Source organism: Cavia porcellus, unplaced genomic scaffold, assembly GCF_034190915.1.
Source record: "Cavia porcellus strain 051 isolate PalLab524CR breed Dunkin Hartley unplaced genomic scaffold, mCavPor4.1 scaffold_28, whole genome shotgun sequence".
Classification (NCBI taxonomy): domain Eukaryota; kingdom Metazoa; phylum Chordata; class Mammalia; order Rodentia; family Caviidae; genus Cavia; species Cavia porcellus.
Window position 1 is genome coordinate 31,381,300 of NW_026947511.1, and position 22,462 is coordinate 31,403,761.

Below are 22,462 nucleotides of genomic sequence, written 5' to 3' on the forward strand. Positions count from 1 at the left end.
TTCAGGACATTGATCAGGGAAAAAAATGTTTTGGCTGTCATCTCAAACCACAAAAAACAAAACAAAAACTGACACACATGATTACATCAAACTAAAAGACTTTTGGGCTATGCTATAACTCAGGGGTAGAGCAACTGCCTATCCTAGCATGTCTAAGGTTCTAGGTTCAAGCCCAGGGTGATGGTGCATGCCTGTATCCTAGTAACCTTGAAGCCTAAGAAAAGAAGATCAAAAAGCTCAGGCAAAGCCAGGACAGTTTAGCAAGATTCTGTCTCTAAAAGAGAAACAGCTCAGTCTGAAACTCTGGGTGCATGAATTCCACAGAACTGAGAAAAATAAGTAAAAGGCAGAAGGATTTCTGAGAGTCTGAGGCCAGCCTGAACTACATACAACAGTGAGTTCAAGGCCATTCTGAACTCCATAGCAAGATTCTATCTCAAGGGGCTGGGGATTTAACTCAGCGGCATAAGCGCCTGCCTTGCAAGCAGACAGTCGTGAGTTCGATCCCTGGTACCGGTAAAAATGAAAAAGCTAAAAAAAAAAAAAAATTTAAAAAAAAAAAAAAAAAAAGATTCTATCTCAAAAAACAAAGAGGGCCAGGGATTTAGCTCAGTGGCATGAGCTCAGGTCGTGGGTTCAATCCCTGGTACAAAAAAAAATCCTATACAGTAACAGAAACAATCAACAGAATGAAAAGACCACCTATAAAATGGGAAAATATTTGCCACCTATTCACCCAATAACAGATTAATTTCCAGAACTGAGAAATTCAACTGAACAATGAACAAAACAAGCCCCAAATAATCTGATTAAAAATGTTTGAATGGGGCTGGGGATTTAGTTCAGCGGCATAAGCGCCTGCCTTGCAAGCAGGCAGCCGTGAGTTCTGACAAGTACATGAAAAAACTTCCAATATCACTAATCACAAGAGAAATCCAAATGAAAATCACAGTGAGGAATTATCTCACCCCAGTCAAAAGGTTATTATGAAAAAGACAGAAAATAATGAGTGCTGGCAAAAATGCAAAGAAAGGAAACTGTCACATACTATTAGTAAGGATAAAAATTACAGCAACTACAGAAAATAGCCCCAAACTGCATAGCAAAACCTTGTCTAAAAAAGACAAAAAGAGACGAGAGAGAGAGAAAAAGAAAGAAAAAGAAAATAGTATGAAAATTCCTCAGGGGCTGGGGATTTAGCTCAGCAGCATAAGCACCTGCCTTGCAAGCAGGCAGTCGTGAGTTCAATCCCCGGTACTGATAAAAAAGAAAAAGATTAAAAAAAAAAAAAAAAAAATTCCTCAACAACCTAGAGATAGGCCTGGGAATGCAGCTCAGTAGTAACACATTTGTGAGAAAGAACCTGAGTTTGACACCCAACATTGTGAAAAGGAAAAAAAAAAAAAACTACCATATGATCTAGCAATTCTACTAATGGATATATAGTCAAAGGAAATTGAATCAGTATATTAAAGAAACTGCAAGACATTTATTGCAAAACCATTCAGAAAAGCCTAGATAGTAACAGATAAATACAGAACAAAAATACAGAACATACATATACATATGCATATAAAATGGAATATTATTAAGCCATAAAAATAAAATATCTATTATGACTGGCATTAGAAAACATTAAAGAAAATAAATCAGGCACAGAAAGACAAATACTACATCTTATCACTTACATGAGCAGCCAAGTGTGGTGGTACACACCTATAAAACCAGCAATTGGGAGGCTGAGGTACGAGGATCACTGCAAACTCAAAACCAGCCTGAGCTACAAAGTGAGTTCAAGGCCAGCTCAAACTACAGGGCAAGATCTTGTTTTGTTTTGTTTTTGTCTTTTTCATTTTTATCGGTACCAGGGATCGAACTCATGACTGCCTGCTTGCAAGGCAGGTGCTTATGCCGCTGAACTAAATCCCCAGCCCAGCAAGATCTTGTTTTAAAAAACAAAACAAAAAAAACAAACATACAAAAAATTTACAACACTTATTACGTGAAAGCTAAAGCTGATCTCAAAGAACTAGAAAAGCAGCAGTTACCAGAGCCTGGAACTACATGGCAAAATGTAAGATGGATACAGGATGAATAATGTACATGAGCTCTAACTGTACACAGGTGAAGGTGGACAGAAGGAATAACTACATATTCTACAACGAAATAAAATAACAAATATTTCAAAACAGCTATGTACAGTATTAGTCATCTTTACGATGCTGGGACAAAATATCTGACAAATATAGCATACATAAAGAAGGAGCAATTTATTTTGGCTCATGTTTTCAGAGGTTTCTGTTCATGGTAGTTCCAAGATAGAAATATCATGGCAGAAGCACATGGTACTGGAAAGCTGCTCACTCCATGGCAGCCAGGAAGCCAAGGAAGAAAGCCAGAGGGGAACAGACCAGGAGCAAGGTATCTCTTCAAAGGCAAGCTCCCCTGTGAACTGATGACTTCATGCAATTAACCCCAAATTCCCAATATGCCCACTTAGCAGTGAACTCATCAATGATTAATATCCTTGATGAAGTCAGCACCCTCACATACAATCACCTCTCCAGGCATAACTTAAAACAATTGAGTTAATAATGAAGATTAACCATCACAAATACTTTACTTGGAAATTCTACAGAAAATATAATATTTTCTTAGGAGCTAATTCTTATCAATGTTGGAATCTGACCACTGAAGTAATTCACCATTCTTTTTGCTTTCTCTCCTGTTTTGGGGGTATTAGAGATTCAACCTGGAGTGCTCTATCACTAAACTATATTCCCAATATTTTTATTAAGTTGCCCAAGCTGGCCTCCAACTTGCAGTTCCCCTGCTCAGACTCCTGAGTAGCTGAGATAAACAAAACTTTTTAAAATTATAAAAGAAGCCAAGTGTGGTGGTGCATACCTGTAATCCCAGAACTCTGGAGGCTGAGGCAGGAGGATCACTGCAAGTTCAAGACCAGCCTGAGCTACAAAGTGAGCACGAGACCAGCCTGAACCGTATAGTGAGACCCTGCCTCAAAAATACAAAATATAGGGCCAGGGATTTAGCTCAGCGGCATAAATGCCTGCCTGGCACACACGAGGTCATGAGTTCAATCTCTGGAACCACCAAAAAATAAATAAATATTACATACATACATATGAAATTTTTTTCCAAAGTAAAATTCTATTCCTAACTATGGTATCATTTTTGACAGTAAAATAAAAACACTTTCATGTTTGCAAAGCTTCAAAATGTCATCTCTCAACTGAACAAGGTGGTATGCATTTGTAGTTCCAGTTATATGGAAAGCTGAGGTAAGAGAATCACTTGAACTCAGGGGTTCATAATCAACTGTCTCAAACAAACAAAAAATGGTTAGAATCATGTATGGCACATGCATGATGAAGTAGGATGATCAGGAATTAGAGGTCAGCATCTGCTACATACTAGTTCAAGTCCAGCCTAGTCTACCTAGTGAGACCTGTGTCAAAGTGACGAAACAAAAACAAAAATAAGTTATTTCGAACCAGGTGTGGTAGCATATACCTGCAATTCTAGCACTTGGGAGACTGTGGCAGGAGGATCACAGGTAGGTAAGTTCAAGGCCAGTCAAGGTTACACAGCAAGACCCTGTTTCAAAAAACTAAAATCAGGGCCAAGGATATAGCTCAGTGGCACAGTGCCTGTCTGGCAAGTAAGTGTAAGGTCATGAGTTCAATTACCAGTACCAAAAAAAAAAGTTATCTCTCATAAATGTTGCATTCCCAAAAAGCTCCTAACAGATGTGTTTTATCAAAATAAGAGAGTAGGGGCTGGGGATTTAGCTCAGGGCATAAGAGCCTGCCTGGCAAGCACAAGGTCATGAGTTCAATCACCGGTACCAAAAAAAAAAAAAAGAGAGAGATAGTAAACCAAGAAAGATTCTATGTAACATAATCCAGGAAGCAATTCCCAGGATGTTAGTGAAAAGAAATCCCAGGATAAAGCTCTAAAGCAAGCCTATGTAACAACCAATCCATATAAGAGCAGAGTATAGAACATACAGAGGCAGCCAGGCATGGTAGCTCATGCCTATAATCACAGCACTCAGGAGGCTGAGGCAGGAGAATCGTTGTGAGTTCAAGACCAGCCGAGGCTACAAAGTGAGCTCAAGGCCAGCCTGAACTGCACAGCAAGACCCTGTCTCAAAAAGACAAAAAAAAAAAAAAAAAAAAAAAAAAAAAGGAATATACAGGGGAGGACTAAGGATTAAGAGAAATAGGTTTTTGATAGATTTGTCTTACAGTTTATATTTATAAATTCCCCTAAAGCTCATGCGACCCTAGATGGGACCTTTGAAAGGTGACTGTACTATAGGGACATTTAAATACTGTATAAAGCTGACTTGCTTTAGGAGGTGAAGCCTAGTTAGAAGATGCTGTCACCGTGGGTGTGATCCAGGTTTTATCTTCCGTGTCCTCCTGAGGTTGCTTCTTGTCTGTCACAGGTGAGCAATCAGGCCCTTCTGCCATGCCACTGACCATACAAGGACTGAAACTTCTAAAATTTGAGCCAAAACAAACTTTCCCTCCTTCAGGTTTTAGGTGTTGAGTATTTTTTCCCAGCAATGAGGATAGTGACTAAAACTATCTACTGGTATTAACTAGAGAAGAGGTTTTGGGAATGACTGAGTGACTTAAACTCTTAAAAACAAGCAAATGAAAAATAAAAACTACATCTAAAGAAAGTAAGTTCTAGAAGGACTATTTGATGATTTTTGTTTTCAGTACTAAGGATTGAACCCAGGACCTTCGCACTAAGCTACATCCCCAATCCTTTGTCTTTTTTTGCTTTTTGAGATAGTTTTGCTGTGTAGTTCAGGCTGGCCCTGAACTCACAGTGGAGACCAGGCTGACCTCCAACTCACTGTGATCCTCCTACCTCAGTCTCCCAAGTGCTAGGACTACTACAGGTATGCACCATCACACCCAGATCCAATCCTTAATTTTTTTTTTTTTTCTTTTTAACTTTGTGAGAATGTCCCCAAACTACTAAATTGTCCAGGTTAGGCTTGAACTTGCTATCCTCCTGCCTCAGCCTCCTAGAGCACTTGGGACTATAAGCATGCGCTGCAGCACCCTGTTGAACTGTTTAAACTATGCATATGTATTATTGCTATTTGTTTGTTTGTCAACATTAAGTGTAACTCATTGAACTCATGACCTTACACTTAATGTTTGTATACATTAAGACAAGACAGGGTCTTAATGTATAGCCCAGACTGGCCTCAACTTTCCAAGTGCTTGCTGAGATTACAGATGAAGCCACTATACCCAAAGTACAATACTGTACTTTGAAAAAATAAGGTTGACTTAATTTAAAACAGTATTCTAAATAAGCAAATAAAATAAAACAGCATTTGTTATATGAAGGGAGAAGAAAGCAACTTTGGTTTTACCTGTACATTTTATTTCAGAGAAAGGTAGAGGAAGAGGGAGAGAAAAAGAGAAAGGGAGGGAAACAAAGAAAAACAGATGTTAATAGTGGCTAATTCTGGATGGTGGAATTATGCGTGTTCAATCATTTTTGTACTTTCCTTTTCTTTTTTTGTAGTTTTAAATTTTCAACACCTTTTCTTCTGGTAAATCCTAGGTTCCTTATAGATGCTTTCCAGACCATTTATAGTTCTGCCTCCCTCCCTCCCCATGCTTTCAGCTTTGTCAGGGTCCATTCAGACCAGCACTAGAATGCATGCCCAACCTAGTACAAAAACATACAGGGACCAGTTCTTCTGGGACATGGATAAACGCCTGGCAATACAGTGGAAGGCGTTTTTAGCAGTCACACTGGCACAGGCATTTCCTGCCACACTTATGACCAAACAAAATTCCCAGGCATTTTTCACATGAACTGCTGCCCAACTAGCTTTTCCTCATCCTGGTCCTGCGCATTTGAGATTGTGAATTTAAACACACAGCTTACCCTTGTTAAATTTAATTTCAGTTTGGACCCAGATGCCTTTCTACCAATATAATTTTTCAAACTTTATTGATCATATTAATGTCTCTGCAGTTCTGCTATACTTACATATCTGATCAACATGTGTTCTAAACTTTTTACATCCAACCCCACATGTAAGTGGGGTCATTATTCAATACTTTACACATTCATTTAGCTAATCAGCCAAACATTTTATTTTTATTATTATTATTATTTACACAATAGAGTTTTATTTATTATTCATGTACAGCACAAGCAAGTTACCTGACCCCAGGTGGCTTTCTGTCACATATTTAATTATATATTAGACACAAATGTATAAAGAACTGTGATACTGATAAGATTATGATTCACTGTATCTAACTTTCCTGATCCACACACTTCATAATCCTAAGTAGAAATAAAAGTAATGGAACCCAAAAATGGAAACAAAAGTAAAGTGTTGTGATCAATCACATTTCTCAATACTTTGTATAATATATTTAATCATTTACAATTGAATTTTTCTAGGATTTCACATTAGATAAATCTTCTGTGTTCCAACTATTTTATTCTGTTTTGTTATGTTTGTTTTTTGAGACAGAGTCTCACAATGTAGTTCATGCTGGCCATGAACTCACTATGTAGCCCAGACTGGTCTGGAACTCCTGGCAATCTTCTGCCTCAACTCTTGAGTGCGGGAATCATAGGCATGTACCATTTCACCCAAGTTACTCCTTATTCTTGACCATCAAATATTTGTCTTTCTCTAGTCTTCATAGTTTCTCAAAGATAAACAACAGTGGCTATGAGATCATCTGCCAGTTAATTCAGCATCCTAAAATGTAATTTAGATGAGCCCTAAAATTTAAGTTAATTTAATGGTTATGATTGGTCACTTGTTTGGCACTCATGAATCCCTGTGTTCAACCTTCAGAACAGCAAAAACATAAAAAAAAATTTTTAAAGGGTGAAAAAAAAAGCCAAAAAAAGTCACCTGGTCTTGGAGGCACATGCCTACAATCCTAGCACACTAAAAGGCTGAGAAGGAGGCCTTCACATTTGAGCCCAGCAATTTAGTGACTTAGGGAGACCCTGTCTTATCAAAAAACTATAAAAAGGGCAAGGAGCATAACTCAGTGCAAAGTCCCCGTGTTTAATTCCCAACTCAAACTGAGGCAGGAGGATCCACATATTTCAAGGTCGGCCTAGGCTAAATTGTGAGACTGTCTCAAAACAAAACAAGGGCCAGTGACTTAGCACCAGAGCACACTGCCTGCCTGGCAAGCACAAGACCCAGAGTTTGACTGCTAGTAACAAAAACGTAAGTAGATAAATAAAAATAAACAAAAACTTAAAAGTTCAGAAGTAAATCAGAGGAAAAATGTATCTGTATATCTATGCCTATACCTATATCTATATCTACGTCTGTAATCCTAGCCCTACTGGAATGCTGAGATAGGAGAACAAGTTGGAGGCCAGCCTAGGCAACCAATTTAGCAAGGCACTGTATTAACAAAAAAAAAAAAAGGTTGGGGATTTAGCTCAGTGCAGAAGCACCTGCCTTAAATGCGCATAGTCATGAGGTTGATCTGTGGTACCAAAAAATAAGAATAAAAATAAAATAAAAAGATTTTTTTAATGTTTCTGATTTTTTTTTTAAATTCTGTATTACTTGTACCCTTCTACTGTTTTGTTTCTTTTTCTTTAAATAAAAAAAATTTTTTTTTTTTTGTTTCAAGGGCTGGGAAACTAGCTCAATGTGAAGGCCCTGGGTTCAGTTTCCAGTAACAAATATGTATCAAAGGAAAAAAGTTCACTTTTGAACTTGTTTAACAGATACGAGATCCTAGTTTTTAAAAAATCGTTATTTTAGGCAGGTGTTACAGTGCACATGCCTATAGTGCAATGAGTTACAGTGTAATCTCAGCACTTGGGACGCCAGGAGTTTGAGGCCAGCCTCAGCTACTATGTAGCTCAAGGCCAGCCTGAACTGCATAGTGAGACCCTGTCTCAAAAAGACCAAAAAAAAGAGAGAGAGAGAAAAAAATTTCTTTTCGCTGTGGAGCTAGAGGTTAATTTAGTGGTAGAACAAGCACTTGCCAAGTATACAGAGCCCATAATTTCAATCCTCAGCACTGTATGTTGGAGTGTGAGAGTTGACCCCCCTGCTATAACCCCCTCCCCGAGTTATAAAAAGCAGCAAAGAATGTTTCACTCCCTAACTCCCCAGAGCCGGGAATGAAAGGGTTAACTCCCTAACTCCCCAGAGCGGGGAAATAAAAGGGTTAACTCCCTAGCTCCCCAGAGCTATCAGAGCAGAGCAGAAAGAAATGCCTAACTCCCCAGAGCTATCAGAGCAGAGAAAAAAAAAAAAAAGAAAGAATGCACCTGCAAGGTCGTTCTGTCTCAACGAGATAAGTAAGACAAGTAACTGTTCTGTTCTGGGCACATAGTGACTGGGCTAGGACCCCCAGTCTCCATGGTTACTCAACCCCAAACCCCTCCAATCAATTTCTGCCAAATCCTATGCTGCTCAAAATTAACCAATGCGATTTGCTTCTGTAAACTTGCTTGCCTCCCGCTTGTACCCTTAAAAAACCTACACAAATTCCCCTCGAGGCCCTCCGCACTTGTTTGCCTGGGGGACCCCATGCGCATGGAAATAAACTTTTTACTCCTCACTACGAGCTGAGTCCTTGGGGTCTTCTCCCCTGCGACACCGGTTCTTACAGGAGGATGCAGTGAATTCTCATTGTTATCATCTGGGACAACAGCTTTCAGTTTACAATTCACTGTTCTATACAATTACAATTAAAAATTAGTGTCCCTGGTGTTACTGGTAATCTCTATAGTACCTAGTTTTTAAAAAACTATGTAATTTCTCAAAAATCCTACAAAATAAGCTATGTTAAAATTAACCAAAGAAAAAAAGCCAGGCATAGTGGTGCATGGCTGTAAGCCCAACATTTAGATGGTAAAACTATGAGTTTGAGGTCAGCCTAAGCTACATAGTGAGTTCAAGGCCACTATACTAATCTATATGTAGGATGTGCTTTAAGAAACAAAAAATAAAAATATACTGTTTTCTAATTTATAGAAAAGGAAACTGAATCAAAGAGAAATTAGAAGTATTTCTCCAAGGAAGCTACAATGAACCAAAATCAATTGCAATTTGGGCTCTTTTCACAAGATCATACGGATTTCTAATATAAAACTACTCAAAAGTTCAGCTTGCTGCCACAAGCCATAAACTTAGGGCATGAGAGGTTGAGACAGGTTGATCCCAAATTTGAGGCCAGCCTGGGCTACATAGACAGCTGTACAAAAAAAAAGCTTTGTTTTGTTTGTCAGCACCGTCTCAAAAAACAAAACAAAACAAAAAAAGCTTCTTTTTGTACATACTTTTTTTTGCACATACTTTTGTAGTGAAAACTGATTTCTTGATTCTCAAGGCTGTTAAGGAAGGTATAGGAGTGTAAAGGAAGTGAGGTGGTTCTTTTTGTTTTGGGTTTTTTTTTGTCTTTTTCCTTTTTATCGGTACCAGGAATCGAACTCACGACTGCCTGCTTGCAAGGCAGGCACTTATGCCGCTGAGCTAAATCCCCAGCCCCCAGAAGTAGGATGGTTTTATAAAGACAACAGAGAGCCAGGTGTGGCGGCACAAACCTATAGTCCCAAATACTTGGGAAACTGAGGTAAGAGGATCACTTGAGCCCAGGAGTCAAGTTCAAGAAAAGCCTGGGCAACATAGTCAGGAGAAAAGAAAAAAAGAAAAGACAACATGATGGATCCTTGGCACCTTGATTGCATCAAGATCGATACCATGATTGTGATGTTGCACACACATTACAATCTGTGTGTGTGTCTTTTTGAGACAGAGTCTCACTATGCAGTTCAGTCTGGCCTTGTGCTCACTTTGTAGCACAGGGTGGTCTTGAACTCACAATGATCCTCCTGCCTCAGCCTCCTGAGTGCTGGAATTATAGATGTAGAGTACTAACATTTTGAAAGGTGTTACCTGAAGGGTATATCAGATAGTCCTATATTACTTATTAAAACTGTGTGAGTCCAGTATTATACCAAAATAAAATGCTTTTTTAAAAAATAAACAAATGATATTTCTTCTAAATCAACTGCATTTTTAAGAACCTTATTTAAGGGGCTGGGGATTTAGCTCAGTGGCATAAGCGCCTGCCTTGCAAGTGTGTGGTCGTGAGTTTGATCCCTAGTACCAATACAAAAGAAAAAGACAAAAAAAAAAAAAAAATTGAAACAAAACAACACAGGACCATTCTTAGAAGCTCTAAAATCTAGCATGGTAGACTTCAAAAGTGGGGTAAGTACCATCAATAAAACCTCCCAATTAGGCCATGAGGAAACCCAGAAATCAAAAAGGAGCCTCTGGAATTATGTCCCAAAACAATGAAATCAGTCAAGATAATACAGGAAATGATTTATTAAGTTCTAAGAAGTCATCTCATAGTGCTGAAGATATAGCTCACTGGTAGAACACTTGCAAAATCCTAGGTATGATCCTCAGACACAAACACAGACAGACAGATACACAAAGACAGATGGACAGACACACACACACACACACACACACACACACACACACACACTCAGAAGCAACAGAATAAAGTGAGAAATGCCAAGTTGTCTTCAACTACTATGCCCTTTACTGCAATCCTCACCTTAGAGAGAGACTGAGTATGCATGTGGGTCACCTTCAACCTCATATTCACAGCTACTCATTTCACACAATTCCCCCAAAATGTTCTCTTTCCCTACTCACAAAGTGTCTGAAGCCTCAACCATTTCCTGCTTCTCCCAGCTGCAGGACTTGCAATTAAAAAAAAAAACAGTCACTCAGCGTCTAGGGCAGGTCTGGTTAGAAGAATGAGCTCATCCCTTCAGAAGTGCACCTGATCCTCAAGAAGCTGCTCCTCCTCCTCCTGCAAGCAAGTCTTTGTATGTTTAAAGTGACACCCACAACCTATGCAACCACTTGGCCAGAACCAAAACAAGTCCTCTCCTATCCACGCCTGGTGCCATGGAGTCATTTCCAACTCTGGCCACTTCACACAGCCACTGAATTTAGGCAGCAGTAGTGGCAGCAGCTGCTGCTGCTATTATGGCCTCCCTAGAGGACTTCATTCTCAGCTATCATGGAAGTCCTTCACCACTATGCAGAACCACTGTGCTATTTGTTTTATCAGCTCTTTGCCCATGATCAGACATGATTGCAATCAGTGCTTCTTTCAGAATTTACAACTTATTTTCCTGAGTCAGGAATGCAGTACCTCTACATCTTTCTTATTCCATTTGCCCTGTCCACAACACAAAATTAGCCAAGAAATTTTAAGTACTATATGTAAGTATGCTAAGTGTCCCCAACACATTTGTCCCTCAGTTTAACTACCTCTAAGAAAATACTTACCCTGCTACAGCTGTCTCTTTATTGGTAAAGCACACAACCACCCTAGTCCAAAGATACATATTAAAAAAAAGTACATGGGTACCAAATAGTCATTTGGGGGGCTGGGGATTTAGCTCAGCGGCATAAGCACCTGCCTTGTAAGCAGGCGGTCATGAGTTTGATCCCTGGTACCGGTAAAAAATGAAAAAGACAAAAAAAAAAAAAGAAAGAAACCAAATAGTCATTTGACAAATACTATTGTGTACCTATTATACACAAGTATTTCTGACAGGGTACTAAACCAGGCCCTGAACAACAAAAATCTAAGAACCATTCTAACTGGGCTTTGTGGTAGATGCCTATAATTCTAGCATACTAGGAGGATGAGTTAGGAGGCCCACAAGTTTGATATCAGCCTAGGCAACTTAGCAAGACGCCCATCTCAAAAAGTAAAAAGGACTAGTGACATAGCTCACTGTGAAGGTTCCTGTTAAAAATTTTTTTTGTTGTTTTAAAAAGCTTTTCTCATCTTAGTCTTCCTTCACAGGACCTCTGCAATAATTTCATTTCAGCCATGATAGTCTTTTTTGGGAGGGAGCAGGGGGACAGGGTCTTACTATGCAGTTCAGGCTGGCCTTGAACTCATTTTGTAGCCCAGGCTGGTCTCAAACTCACAAAGATCCTCCCACCTCAGCCTCCTGAGTGCTGGAATTATAGCACTGGAATTACAGGGCCACCATGCCCTACTTGATAGTCTTCTAATACATTAACAGATAAAGAATTATAAACATGTCAGAGAAGCATCAAATTTATTAGTAGTAATCTTTGATGGATGGCAAGAAACTTGGAGTCAATAAAAGGAAACCGAGGAGCCTTCAACTGATTTAGTAATGTTTAATTTGTTAAGTAGAGGATATGAGGTTGCTTATTGTGTAACATTTTTGTTTTCTTTTTTTGTATGGGGGATTGAACTCATGACCATGCCCTTGCAAGGCAAGCGCTTATGCCATTGAGCTAAATCCCCGGCTATGTATTACTTTTTTTTTTTTGTCTTTTTCATTTTTATTGGCACCAGGGATCAAACTCACGACTGCCTGCTTGCAAGGCAGGCGCTTAATGCCGCTGAGCTAAATCCCCAGCCCCCATGTATTACTTTTTAAATGTCTTAAATAAGTGAGCTATAAAAACCAAAATAAAAGACAAAAACCCAGAACTTCTGCAGATCAAAGGATACAACCAAAGAGTAAAAAGACAACCAGCAAAATGGGAGAAATTATGAATCGTTTATCTGATAAAGGGTTAATATCCAAAACAGTTAAAGAATTCCTACAGCTGGACATGAGATGCATACATGTAATCTTAGCAATTTTATCTGGAAAGCTGAGACAAAATGACCACAAGTTCAAGGCAAGCCTGGGCAACTTATTGATGTCCTATATCAAAATAAAACTTAAACAGGGCTGGAGATAGAGCTCAGTGGTACACAGTGAGTTCAAGACCAGCCTGAACAGTGAGCCCTTCTCAAAAAAAAAAAGTAGGGGCTGGGGGATTTAGCTCAGCGGCATAAGCACCTGCCTTGCAAGCAGGCAGTCGTGAGTTCGATCCCTGGTACCGATAAAAAGCAAAAAGACCAAAAAAAAAAAAAAAAAAAAAAAAAAATTTGCTACCACTGGTATAGATTATCTTTTTTTTTTTTTTTTTTTTTTTTTTTTGGAGACATGGTATTGCTATGTAGTTTAGGCTGGCCTTGAACTCACTATGTTGCTTTCACAGGCTAGCCTTGAACCTGTAGGACTTCTCTTGCCTTAGCCTCCCAAGTGCTAGGATAGAGACATTTGCCACCACACTTAGCAATTTTATTTTATTTTATTTTTTATTTATTTATTTTTTGGTCTTTTTTTTTTTTTTATCGGTACCAGGGATCGAACTCACAACTGCCTGCTTGTAAGGCAGGCGCTTATGCCACTGAGCTAAATCCCCAGCCCCACACTCAGCAATTTTAAATGCATTTTATACTAATTTTTTAAAAGAAACTACGACTAATCAAAATTGGTCTTAGCCAGGTCAATATAAGATACTGTTTGAGAAACACTCTAAATTTATATTCAGTCTGCTGCTTTTCCTCTTTCAAAAATAACTTCAATCAGCCTTTGGGAAGCTAAAGAATTTGAGGCACCACAAAAAAACTGATTAAATGTCTTTTTGGTTTTTTGTGGGGGTACCGGAAATTGAACTCAGGACCTCACATTTGCCAGGCAGGTACTGTGCTACTGAATTTAATTCCCAGCCTCTAAATGACTTAAAATCTGTTGTAAAAATGTATATGGTATATATGAACACAGACAATCATTGCTATTACTGAAATGATCACTTTCTGAAAGCTTACAAATGTTAACAATTGCTTGCTACAACTATTTTCTCAATAGTACAACTATATATTTACTTATACAATTATACACAGCACAAGTATGGAAATTCACTCAATTATTTATATAACAATATAAACCTCATATTCAGAACTATGCTAATATTCAAATTAGTCCCTCACATATATTACACGTATCTAAAAGAGAAAAATCTACAAACTGGAAAAAGAGGTACCTTCACCCATTAAATGAATACCCTCCTCCCAATCACCTCACTAGTAGATCCTTTTTTTTTTTTTTTTGTGATGGTGGGGAATCAAACTCAGAACCTTGCATTTTCCAGGCAGGTACTTATGCTGCTGAGATATATCCCAGTACCTTAAACCCAGACACGTCACTGAATTCTGATTTCCTGGCTAATTCCAACTTCAGCCTTTTCTCTTTGTTTCCATTCAAGATAGGAACCTCCAAAAGAAATCTTGTGGTGTGTGTGCGCACAATATTTTTTACATATGTATGTGTTATTTTATCTGTTTTTTTAAGATGAGGTCTCACAGGGCTGGGGATTTAGCTCAGTGGCATAAGCGCCTGCCTGGCAAGTGCAAGGTTGTGAGTTTGATCCCCAGTACCAAAAAAAAAAAAAAAAAAAAAAGAGATGAGGTCTCACTATATTGTCCTGAAACTCCTGGCACTGGTCTCAAACTCCTGGGCTCAAGAATTCACCCACCTCAGTCCTCCAAGTAGCTGGGACTATAAGAACAGGCCAATTCAACTGGCTACTATACTTAGGTTTTTGCTTTTGTTTTTTCTTGTAGGTATCAAGGATGGAATATATTCAGTTTTTGAATCACATAAATTTCCAGTTTTAATCCATAATCTGCCATTTACCAGCCATGTGGTCTTTGGCAACTTCCTTAATTTTCTTTTTTTTTTTTTTTTTTTATTTAAGAGGAAAAAGAGAAAAACACAAAACAAACCAAAGCGGTGTAAGGGTACACGTAATACAGAACTACAAAACAATACAAAACAAAACAAAAAAAAAAACAAAACAAAGAAACAAAAAAAAACATAACAGTAAGAAATCACCTGTTAGTATATTACATATTATCAACTTCCTTAATTTTCTAAGCCTCAGCTTTCTTATCTTTAAAACTAAGGTACAATATCAGTACCAGCTGCAGAGCGCTGTAAAGATAAAATAGCATTAACATTCAATGAATGTTGGCTATTATTACTATTGACTTATGAAAGTTGTGATAAAAAAAAAAGTTGTGTAATTTGCCTTGCAGTAATAAAAAAAAAAAATTATTTTCTGACCAATGAATTTCCTCCTCACACTCCCACTCTTTTCTCTGAGATTTGGTTAGTTCAGCAGTTTAGAATTTAACATTCCATTTTTTAAATTCTTCATTCCTTTTTAGTCTTGCCAACTACTGTATAAACTCAAGGCCACAACTTTGTTTCATACTCTTCTGTTCATGTGTTGCATTTATTACACTGTAATTATTTGTTTCTGTTTTCCCTTCTAGGGTCTGAGCAATTCCAAAGTAGAGATCAAATCTTACTTGTATTTGTGCCCTGAAGGCTTAGTAATCAGACACAAAATGGGTCTCAATAAATGTTTGTTGAACAGATAAATGAATTAATTAATCTTTTTCTCCTCTGCAATGCTTTACACAGTACACTACACATAACAAGAACTCAGTAAAGTCTGCTCTTGGATTCATGCAGGAACTTTTTGGATCCAATCAACACACAAAGATTTATATTGCCTCAGAAAAAAAATAACTTCTATTTTTAAAGTTTAGCTACTAACATGACAAAAGTTTTACTCTACTACAACAAATAAATGGGTTCATTGACTGACTATATCTGGATTAGCTCAAGGATTTAAAAGCCATTATCCTAATTAATGAATTTAAATCTCAAAATCCAGTTACATAATCAAGAGGAGTTATCCTTTACAAATTTATACCTACAAAGATGGACAAATATCAGAAAGCTGTACGTTAATAAATCTACATTAATATTAATTATATACCTTCATTACATGATAACTATACATGGTACAAACGCATAATAGACTCATTATTAATGTTAATAATGTAATGATCATTTATCTGTAGGTTAAAATGGAAAAATTATTTTTACTCCCGAGTCGAAGTCATAGTTTTCACTAGTAATATGTTAATGAGCCAAATGGTCCAAACCTGCTTCCAGAAAATGACTTTTGAAACTCAAAGTCTATTTTCCCTCCTCAGGAATTTTAACTCCTGCGAGACTTTTTATTGACAGATACTCAAAATTTACTCGGTTCCCTAAATACAACTTCGTACATTTCTTAAAGGTTACTTAACCTGAATAGGCACTTTGGGAACCATAGGTTTTATACCCAAGTAACTAAATGTATCCCTAGGTTTATTACTCAGCCTGCGGCTGCAACAAGAAACACTTTTCTTAGTTTTTAAGTTACATTTAGTGTAAGATTTAAGTGTCGCACTGCACATTCTTTCGCTAACTCATCTCAACTGATTTTACACTACATATGTAATTTCATAAATACATCGTAAAGGAACTCTATACTTGAATGAATCTGGGAACAACCGGGATGTTAGCACACACCCCCTTCCTCCAAATCAGTACACTCCAGAGAAAATACACCTACTTTTTTTTTTTTCAAGAATTTCTCTCTCCCGCCCCCACCCCGCGTTTTTTAGAGCAGCAATCATTCATTACCCTACTAAAAGCCTCTTCGCTGAAAGAACCTTCCCAACTAATACTAGTTCATCAGGACTCTGCTCTCACACGTCAGAGCGTCCGTTTGCCATTTCTTTGGAAACAGGGAAAAGAGGAGGCGAGGGTCCGGGACGCCACCATTCCCGCCACGCCGTCTAGGACTCAAGTCTAGGCGCGCACTCCCCACCCAGCCTGAGGCGGAGCCCAGGGAGCTGCAGAGGTCAGGTCCTCCCTTCTCCCCGACTAACGCCCCCCAAACAGGGAAAAGCAAACTGGGCCCAGCCTCCGCGCTCCCATTCAACTTACCCTCCTCCTCGCAGTACCCCAATTTCGTCCCACTTCTTCCCTGATGTAGCCAGGTTTCTTTATCCCATTTCCGAGTCCGCTTAACCACCTCGCTCCCAACATACGCACCCCTCTAGCTCCGGCTCCGGCCCCTCGAACCCTGTAACACCCGGGTCCCTCCCCTTGAACCTCTCCAGCTCCAATCCTCCCTTGCTCTAGCGCAGACCCGCGCGGTGTCCCGGTACCCTCGGGACCCGGTCCTTCCCCACACGTCACACTCGGGTCCCCTCTCCGCCCCCCCTCAACCAACCAGACCTTCCACACCCCCTCCCCAAGCGCTACCCCAGAACCCCATTACCTCCGGCCCCGCCCCCCTGAGGGTGTCGCACTCACTGCTCCCGCGGCCGCATCCTTAACCGCCGCCGCTGCTATAGCTACAGGGAGCCAAGGCAACCAGCTCTCGCGACACTTTCTTCAGCTTTGGCGAGAACAGTCGAGAAGAGACTCTCGCAAGAAAGTAAATGAGTCAGGCTCCAGCGGCTAAGTATATCTCGCGATAGTATCGTTTAAAATGGCGGCCGCAAGGCGTCTCAAGGGTGGCTGAGAAAGATTTGGAAGTAGGGCGCTCGCGAGGTTGAACCTTGAACTGGCCAGCAATCGGACTACGATCGCAGGCGGGATGATATGTTCAGGCTGGGGAAAGTTAACGTGGCGTGGTGGGTCCTACACCGGGATAACTTTAGGGATAGAAGATCTTTGCCACACTTTCTCAAACTTAGTGCAGTGTCGCCTTTAGTTGAAGTTCTCTTTTCTCCACATTTTCCATCTGCCTGTGGGGTAACTGGAGATGGGAGAGAGCGGGCTAGATAGTAACCTTCCCACCTCCACATTACCTTGCTTGAAGTTTCAATCCGTTGTAAAAGGTATTTACGGTCTCAGAGTGTTTATCTCTGGTGCTCCGCCCTGTCAGTTCACAAGACCAAAATAGGAAATAAGTTTAAAAAGAAAAAAAGCACAGGTGTTTGGCCTGGTATTTTGTATTGTTTGCCGCCCCGTGAACACATCCTTATTCAGTAGCTCTTTCAACACTTATGACGTTCAGTGGTTGCAGTCAGACTGTGATGAGAAGTGTCTGAAACGGTGAATTAAAAGCATGTTGGTCAACGCGGGAAAATAAAACAAAGGAATAGAAATTTTAAAATTCGTTTTGCCTCTTGCCTCTGAATAGTTCTCAAAAGGCGTTTAGACAAGTGTTTGTGGAAATATACTGAGCCACCAAATGCAATTTAAAACTTTCTAATTTACTTTTATCAGAGCTGGGAAGCCAACCCAGGGGCGCTCTTGCACTGAGCAGCATTCCCAGCCCTATTTTATTTTATTATGTTTGTGGCTAGTGCTGGAGAATTGAGCCCTGGGCCTTGTCACTGAGCTATATCTAAAGATTTCTTTCTTTCTTTCTTTCTTTCTTTCTTTTTCTTTTTTTTTTTTTTTTTTTTTAACAAAACAGGTTTTCTATAAGTGGCTAAACTGTCCAAACCTGACCTCAAATTTGTGATCCTCCTGCCTCAGCCTCCCAGAGTGATGGAATTACAGGTGTGCACCACCATGCCAACCAGTTGCCACATTTTTAAATAGATGAAATTAATTTTCATAATATATTTTTACTTGTTTTGTTCTGCTTTGTTTGGTCTTTTTGAGACAGGGTTTTACTATGCAGTTCAAGCTGGCCTTGAACTAGTTTTGTAGACAAGTGGCCTCAAACTTGCAGTAATCTTCCTGCTTCAGCATCCTGAGTGCTAGGATTACAGGTGTGCGCCACCACACTTGGCTAACTTATTGAAAACGATGTTTCAATTTGTAATCAATGAAAATGAGATTATTTTGCCTTTTTCTGCATAAATTTTCAAGATTTTTTTTTTTGTACCGAGGATCAAACTCACTACTTTGTGCTTGCCAGGCAGGTGCTATGCCCCTGAACTATATTCCCAGCTCAAAATTAAGTATTTTGGGGCTGGGGATTTAGCTCAGCGGCATAAGCGCCTGCCTTGTAAGCAGGCAGTCGTGAGTTTGATCCCTGGTACTGATAAAAAGGAAAAAGACAAAAAAAATTAAGTATTTTATGCACTGGCCCTGAATCAAGGTCCAAAGCTTCCTAACGCTCTTGGTTTCAAGCAGGAGCATAAAGAAATGTCTTTCTATGATCTGTTGGCCATTTCACGGTGAGCAGCTGTGAGCGTGGCAAGTTGCATCGGCCCAGAACAGAAGCCACCGGCATTTACTGGGACCGTGCCATGCTGGGACCTGGAGCACTGGGAAATCAAGAACGAACCACACACGCGCACACACACACACACACACACACACACACACACACACACACACGTGAGTGGCTGTGAGCATGACAGGCTGTGGCAGCCCAGGATGGGAGCCTCTGGCATTTACTGGGACCCATGCCATGCTGGGACCTGGAGCGCTGGGAAACCAAGCAACCCCTCCTCCCCGCTCATTTTGTTTTGTTGAACTTCAACATACATGAACATATAGACAGCTATTTTTTTGGGTTTTTTTTTTTTCCTGTCTTTTTCGTTTTTATCGGTACCAGGGGTTGAACTCCCGACTGCCTGCTTGCAAGGCAGGCACTTATGCCACTGAGCTAAATCCCCAGCCCCTGGACAGCTATTTTAAAGAGAATGAGAGACTATACAACAGCCATTAGTGACTTCCCTATTGTCTTGTTTTGAAGACCTAAAATGCTTTCCTCATTCTGTTTGGATCAATTTTATACTATGTTGTTTTGTATGAATTCTCTGTATGCGAAGACATGGACAACTATTTGGAAGAAAACAAAAGACAATATGATAGACAGTGAAGATCTCAGGTTGTCTAGCTTTGAAATTTATATCTCTTACATTGCTGTCTTATGTCCTATTTTGCTCTGTTTTGTTGTGTTTAATTTTACCCCCTTTAAAATTAAAATTTTTTTTTAAATTTTTTTAAAGTTTGTTTTTTTTTTTTTTTTTTGTCTTTCTCCTTTTTATCGGTACCAGGGATTGAACTCATGGCTGCCTACTTGCAAGGCAGGCGCTTATGCCGCTGAGCTAAATCCCCAGCCCCTAAAGTATTTTATGCAGTAGTTGCAGTGTAACGGCAGATTTCCTCTCCAGTAATGAATAAGCAATTTATATGACTTTGAGGTGTGGTGTTGCAGGCATGTGGTCTATGAAAAAAGAGACATTTGAAGGAAATAACTATATAGCTGCAAAAGTATAAGCAAGTAACAATAGAAATGATCTTGCATAAAACGTTAAGAAGCAGTGATTATTAAGACCAATTAGAGACTAGAAAGGCTACCTTATCAGGTGTGCAACCTATAATCTCAGCACTCACTCTTGAGGGCTGAGAAGTGAGATCCTGAGATGGAGGTCTCCTTTGGCAGCATGTCAAGATCAAAGACAGTCCACTTAGCAAGAGTCTATCTCAAAAAGCCAAGAAATATAAAGACAAATAGGGCTACCTCTGGCAGCGGTCCTGAGTGTTTATTTATACAATGTTTCAATAAATAGTCCAAACTGGTGTGATACTCTCTGTGCAGTCCAGCCTGCCTGGACCTCAAGACTCTACTGCCTCAGCCTCCCAAGTGCTGAAGTTACGGGATTACTACTGTGCCCAGGCAAGAAGCATTTTTTTATTTTTTTTTGGGGGGGGGTCTTTTTTGTTTTTATTGGTACCAGGGATAGAACTCACAACTACCTGCTTGCAAGGCAGGCGCTTAGGCTGCTGAGCTAAATCCCCAGCCCCAGGAAGCATTTTTTTTTTTAGAAAGCATTTTTCTTTTTTTTATCAGTACCAGGGATCAAACTCACGACTGCCTGCTTGCAAGGCAGGTGCTTAGGCTGCTGAGCTAAATCCCTAGCCCCTAGAAAGCATATTTTAACAAAAAAATAGTTCTAGGCAAAAGATGACAAAACATGATAATTTGATGAGATTTCTGATCCTACATTAGACCACAAGTACACCTTCTGATTATACTTTGACTTCTAAGTATTCTCTACTCATGATATAATTTCTTTTTTTTTATTTATTCTTTTTCCTTTAATGTAGGAGAAATATACTACCACTCAACCTCTACTGTAAGGTTGGCAGCCCTGAAAACTCCTTTTTTTAATGTAGCATGTCATGGATATATTCCTACTCCACAAGGAATGAGGAGAAGGCATTTCCACATGCCATCATGATATAATTTCTAAGAATTCTCTACTCAGGATATAATTTCATAGCCATCCTGGACTCCATTATCTTGAACCATTTTTGTTGTTATATTTTCATTTCCAGACATCTGAGCTTGAAAAAAAATTCTATTGACTAGCAGATATTGGACTTTTCCCCCATAACTTGTTTTATTTTGGTAATATTGATACTGAACTAGGGCATAGTAGGAAAGTACAAAGTACCCCACCATTGAGCTACATTCCCAACCCATTTATTTACTTTGAGATAAGATCTGGCTACAGTGGCACACAATGTATTCATAGCTACTCAGGAGGCTGAAACAGAATGACCCAAATGCAAAGTTAGTTTGAGTAACTTAGTAAGACCTTGTCTTAAAATTTAAACAATAAAAGGGTTCAGGATTGTAGCTCAGTGCTTCCTGGGTTTGATCACCAATACCACAAAGGGGTAAAAAAGGGGTCCCAGACTGGACTGGCAATCTTTCTACCTCAGCCTCTCAAGTAGCTGGGAGTATAGGCAAAGCCCACCATGGCTAGCCCCCTATACACATAACTTTAAGGATTACATTTAATAATAATTGTTTTATGGTTAACTGGAAAAGCTCTCTGTCTTTGTTCTTTGTCCCGATATAACACATGATATACAGTAGGCATATGATAAGCATTTGTTAAAGAAGTGTATGCAGCCTTGGAATGCAGCTCAGTGGTGCAGCACTGGCCTAGCATCTGGGAAGCCCTGGGTTTGATCTAAGAACTGGAGAAAAGAACCTGGCCGGATGGTGCACACCTGTCTTCCTAGCAACTAGGAGGTTGATGCAAAAGGATAGCAGTGAGTTTGAGGCCAGCCTAAATTACATACTGAGACCTAGTCTCAAAAAAATCAGGCAAACAGCATTGAGAAAAAAGAGAACTGGTCGTAGTGAAGCATACCTATAATACCAGCCCTATGTACAGGCCTTGGGAGGCTGTACCCTATGTACCCTATAATACCCCTATGTACAGCCCTTGGGAGGCTGAGACAGGAGAATCACTGTGAGTTTGAGGCCAGCCTGGACTACAAAGTGAGTTTAAGGCCAGTCTGAACTGCACAGTGAAACTCTGTCTCAGACCAAAACAAAACTGTATCTACCTATCTATCTATCACAAGAATCTGCTAAAAGCTAAGAACCTTTACCAAGATCTTTTCCATTTATTCTTTACCCACTTTACCTCAGCCTACCTCATGCCTAACTATGACTTTAGTATACAGATTCTACATAGGTCTAGAGAGCTTCCTCTCTAAAATACCTGGGTATAGCAGTCACCTTTATTATATTGTAGTACTGGGGATTAAACCTAGGGCCTTCACACTGAACTACATCCCCAGCCCTTTATATTTATCTTTTCTGTTTGAGGGTTGTTTTTTTTTTTTTTTTTCTTTTTTCTTTTTTCTTCCAAATCTATTTTACTTCAAGTAGAAAAAGAAACATGGGGCTGGA

At 39.4% G+C, this 22,462-nt stretch overlaps 1 protein-coding gene and 1 non-coding gene across 11 annotated transcripts in view; both read right to left on the reverse strand.

Annotated features, from left to right (window-relative positions):
- Usp54 (ubiquitin specific peptidase 54) overlaps positions 1 to 17,269 on the reverse strand; it is a 119,712-nt gene extending 102,443 nt beyond the window's left edge. For 4 of the 10 annotated variants that reach the window (XM_063239316.1, XM_063239315.1, XM_063239312.1 and 1 more), the window contains exon 1: positions 17,114 to 17,268. The gene's annotated coding sequence lies outside the window, so the exon portion shown is untranslated. Of the gene's footprint in view, positions 1 to 16,776; positions 17,026 to 17,113 lie in introns of those variants that run through there. The other 6 variants (XM_063239314.1, XM_063239311.1, XM_063239313.1 and 3 more) reach the window with 4 other exon arrangements.
- Positions 17,270 to 20,848: 3,579 nt separating this feature from the next.
- Positions 20,849 to 20,984, reverse strand: LOC111757997 (small nucleolar RNA U109). Its single transcript, XR_002792247.1, has one exon. It is a non-coding gene; the product is annotated as a small nucleolar RNA U109 (small nucleolar RNA).
- Between the last annotated feature and the right edge of the window lie 1,478 nt (positions 20,985 to 22,462).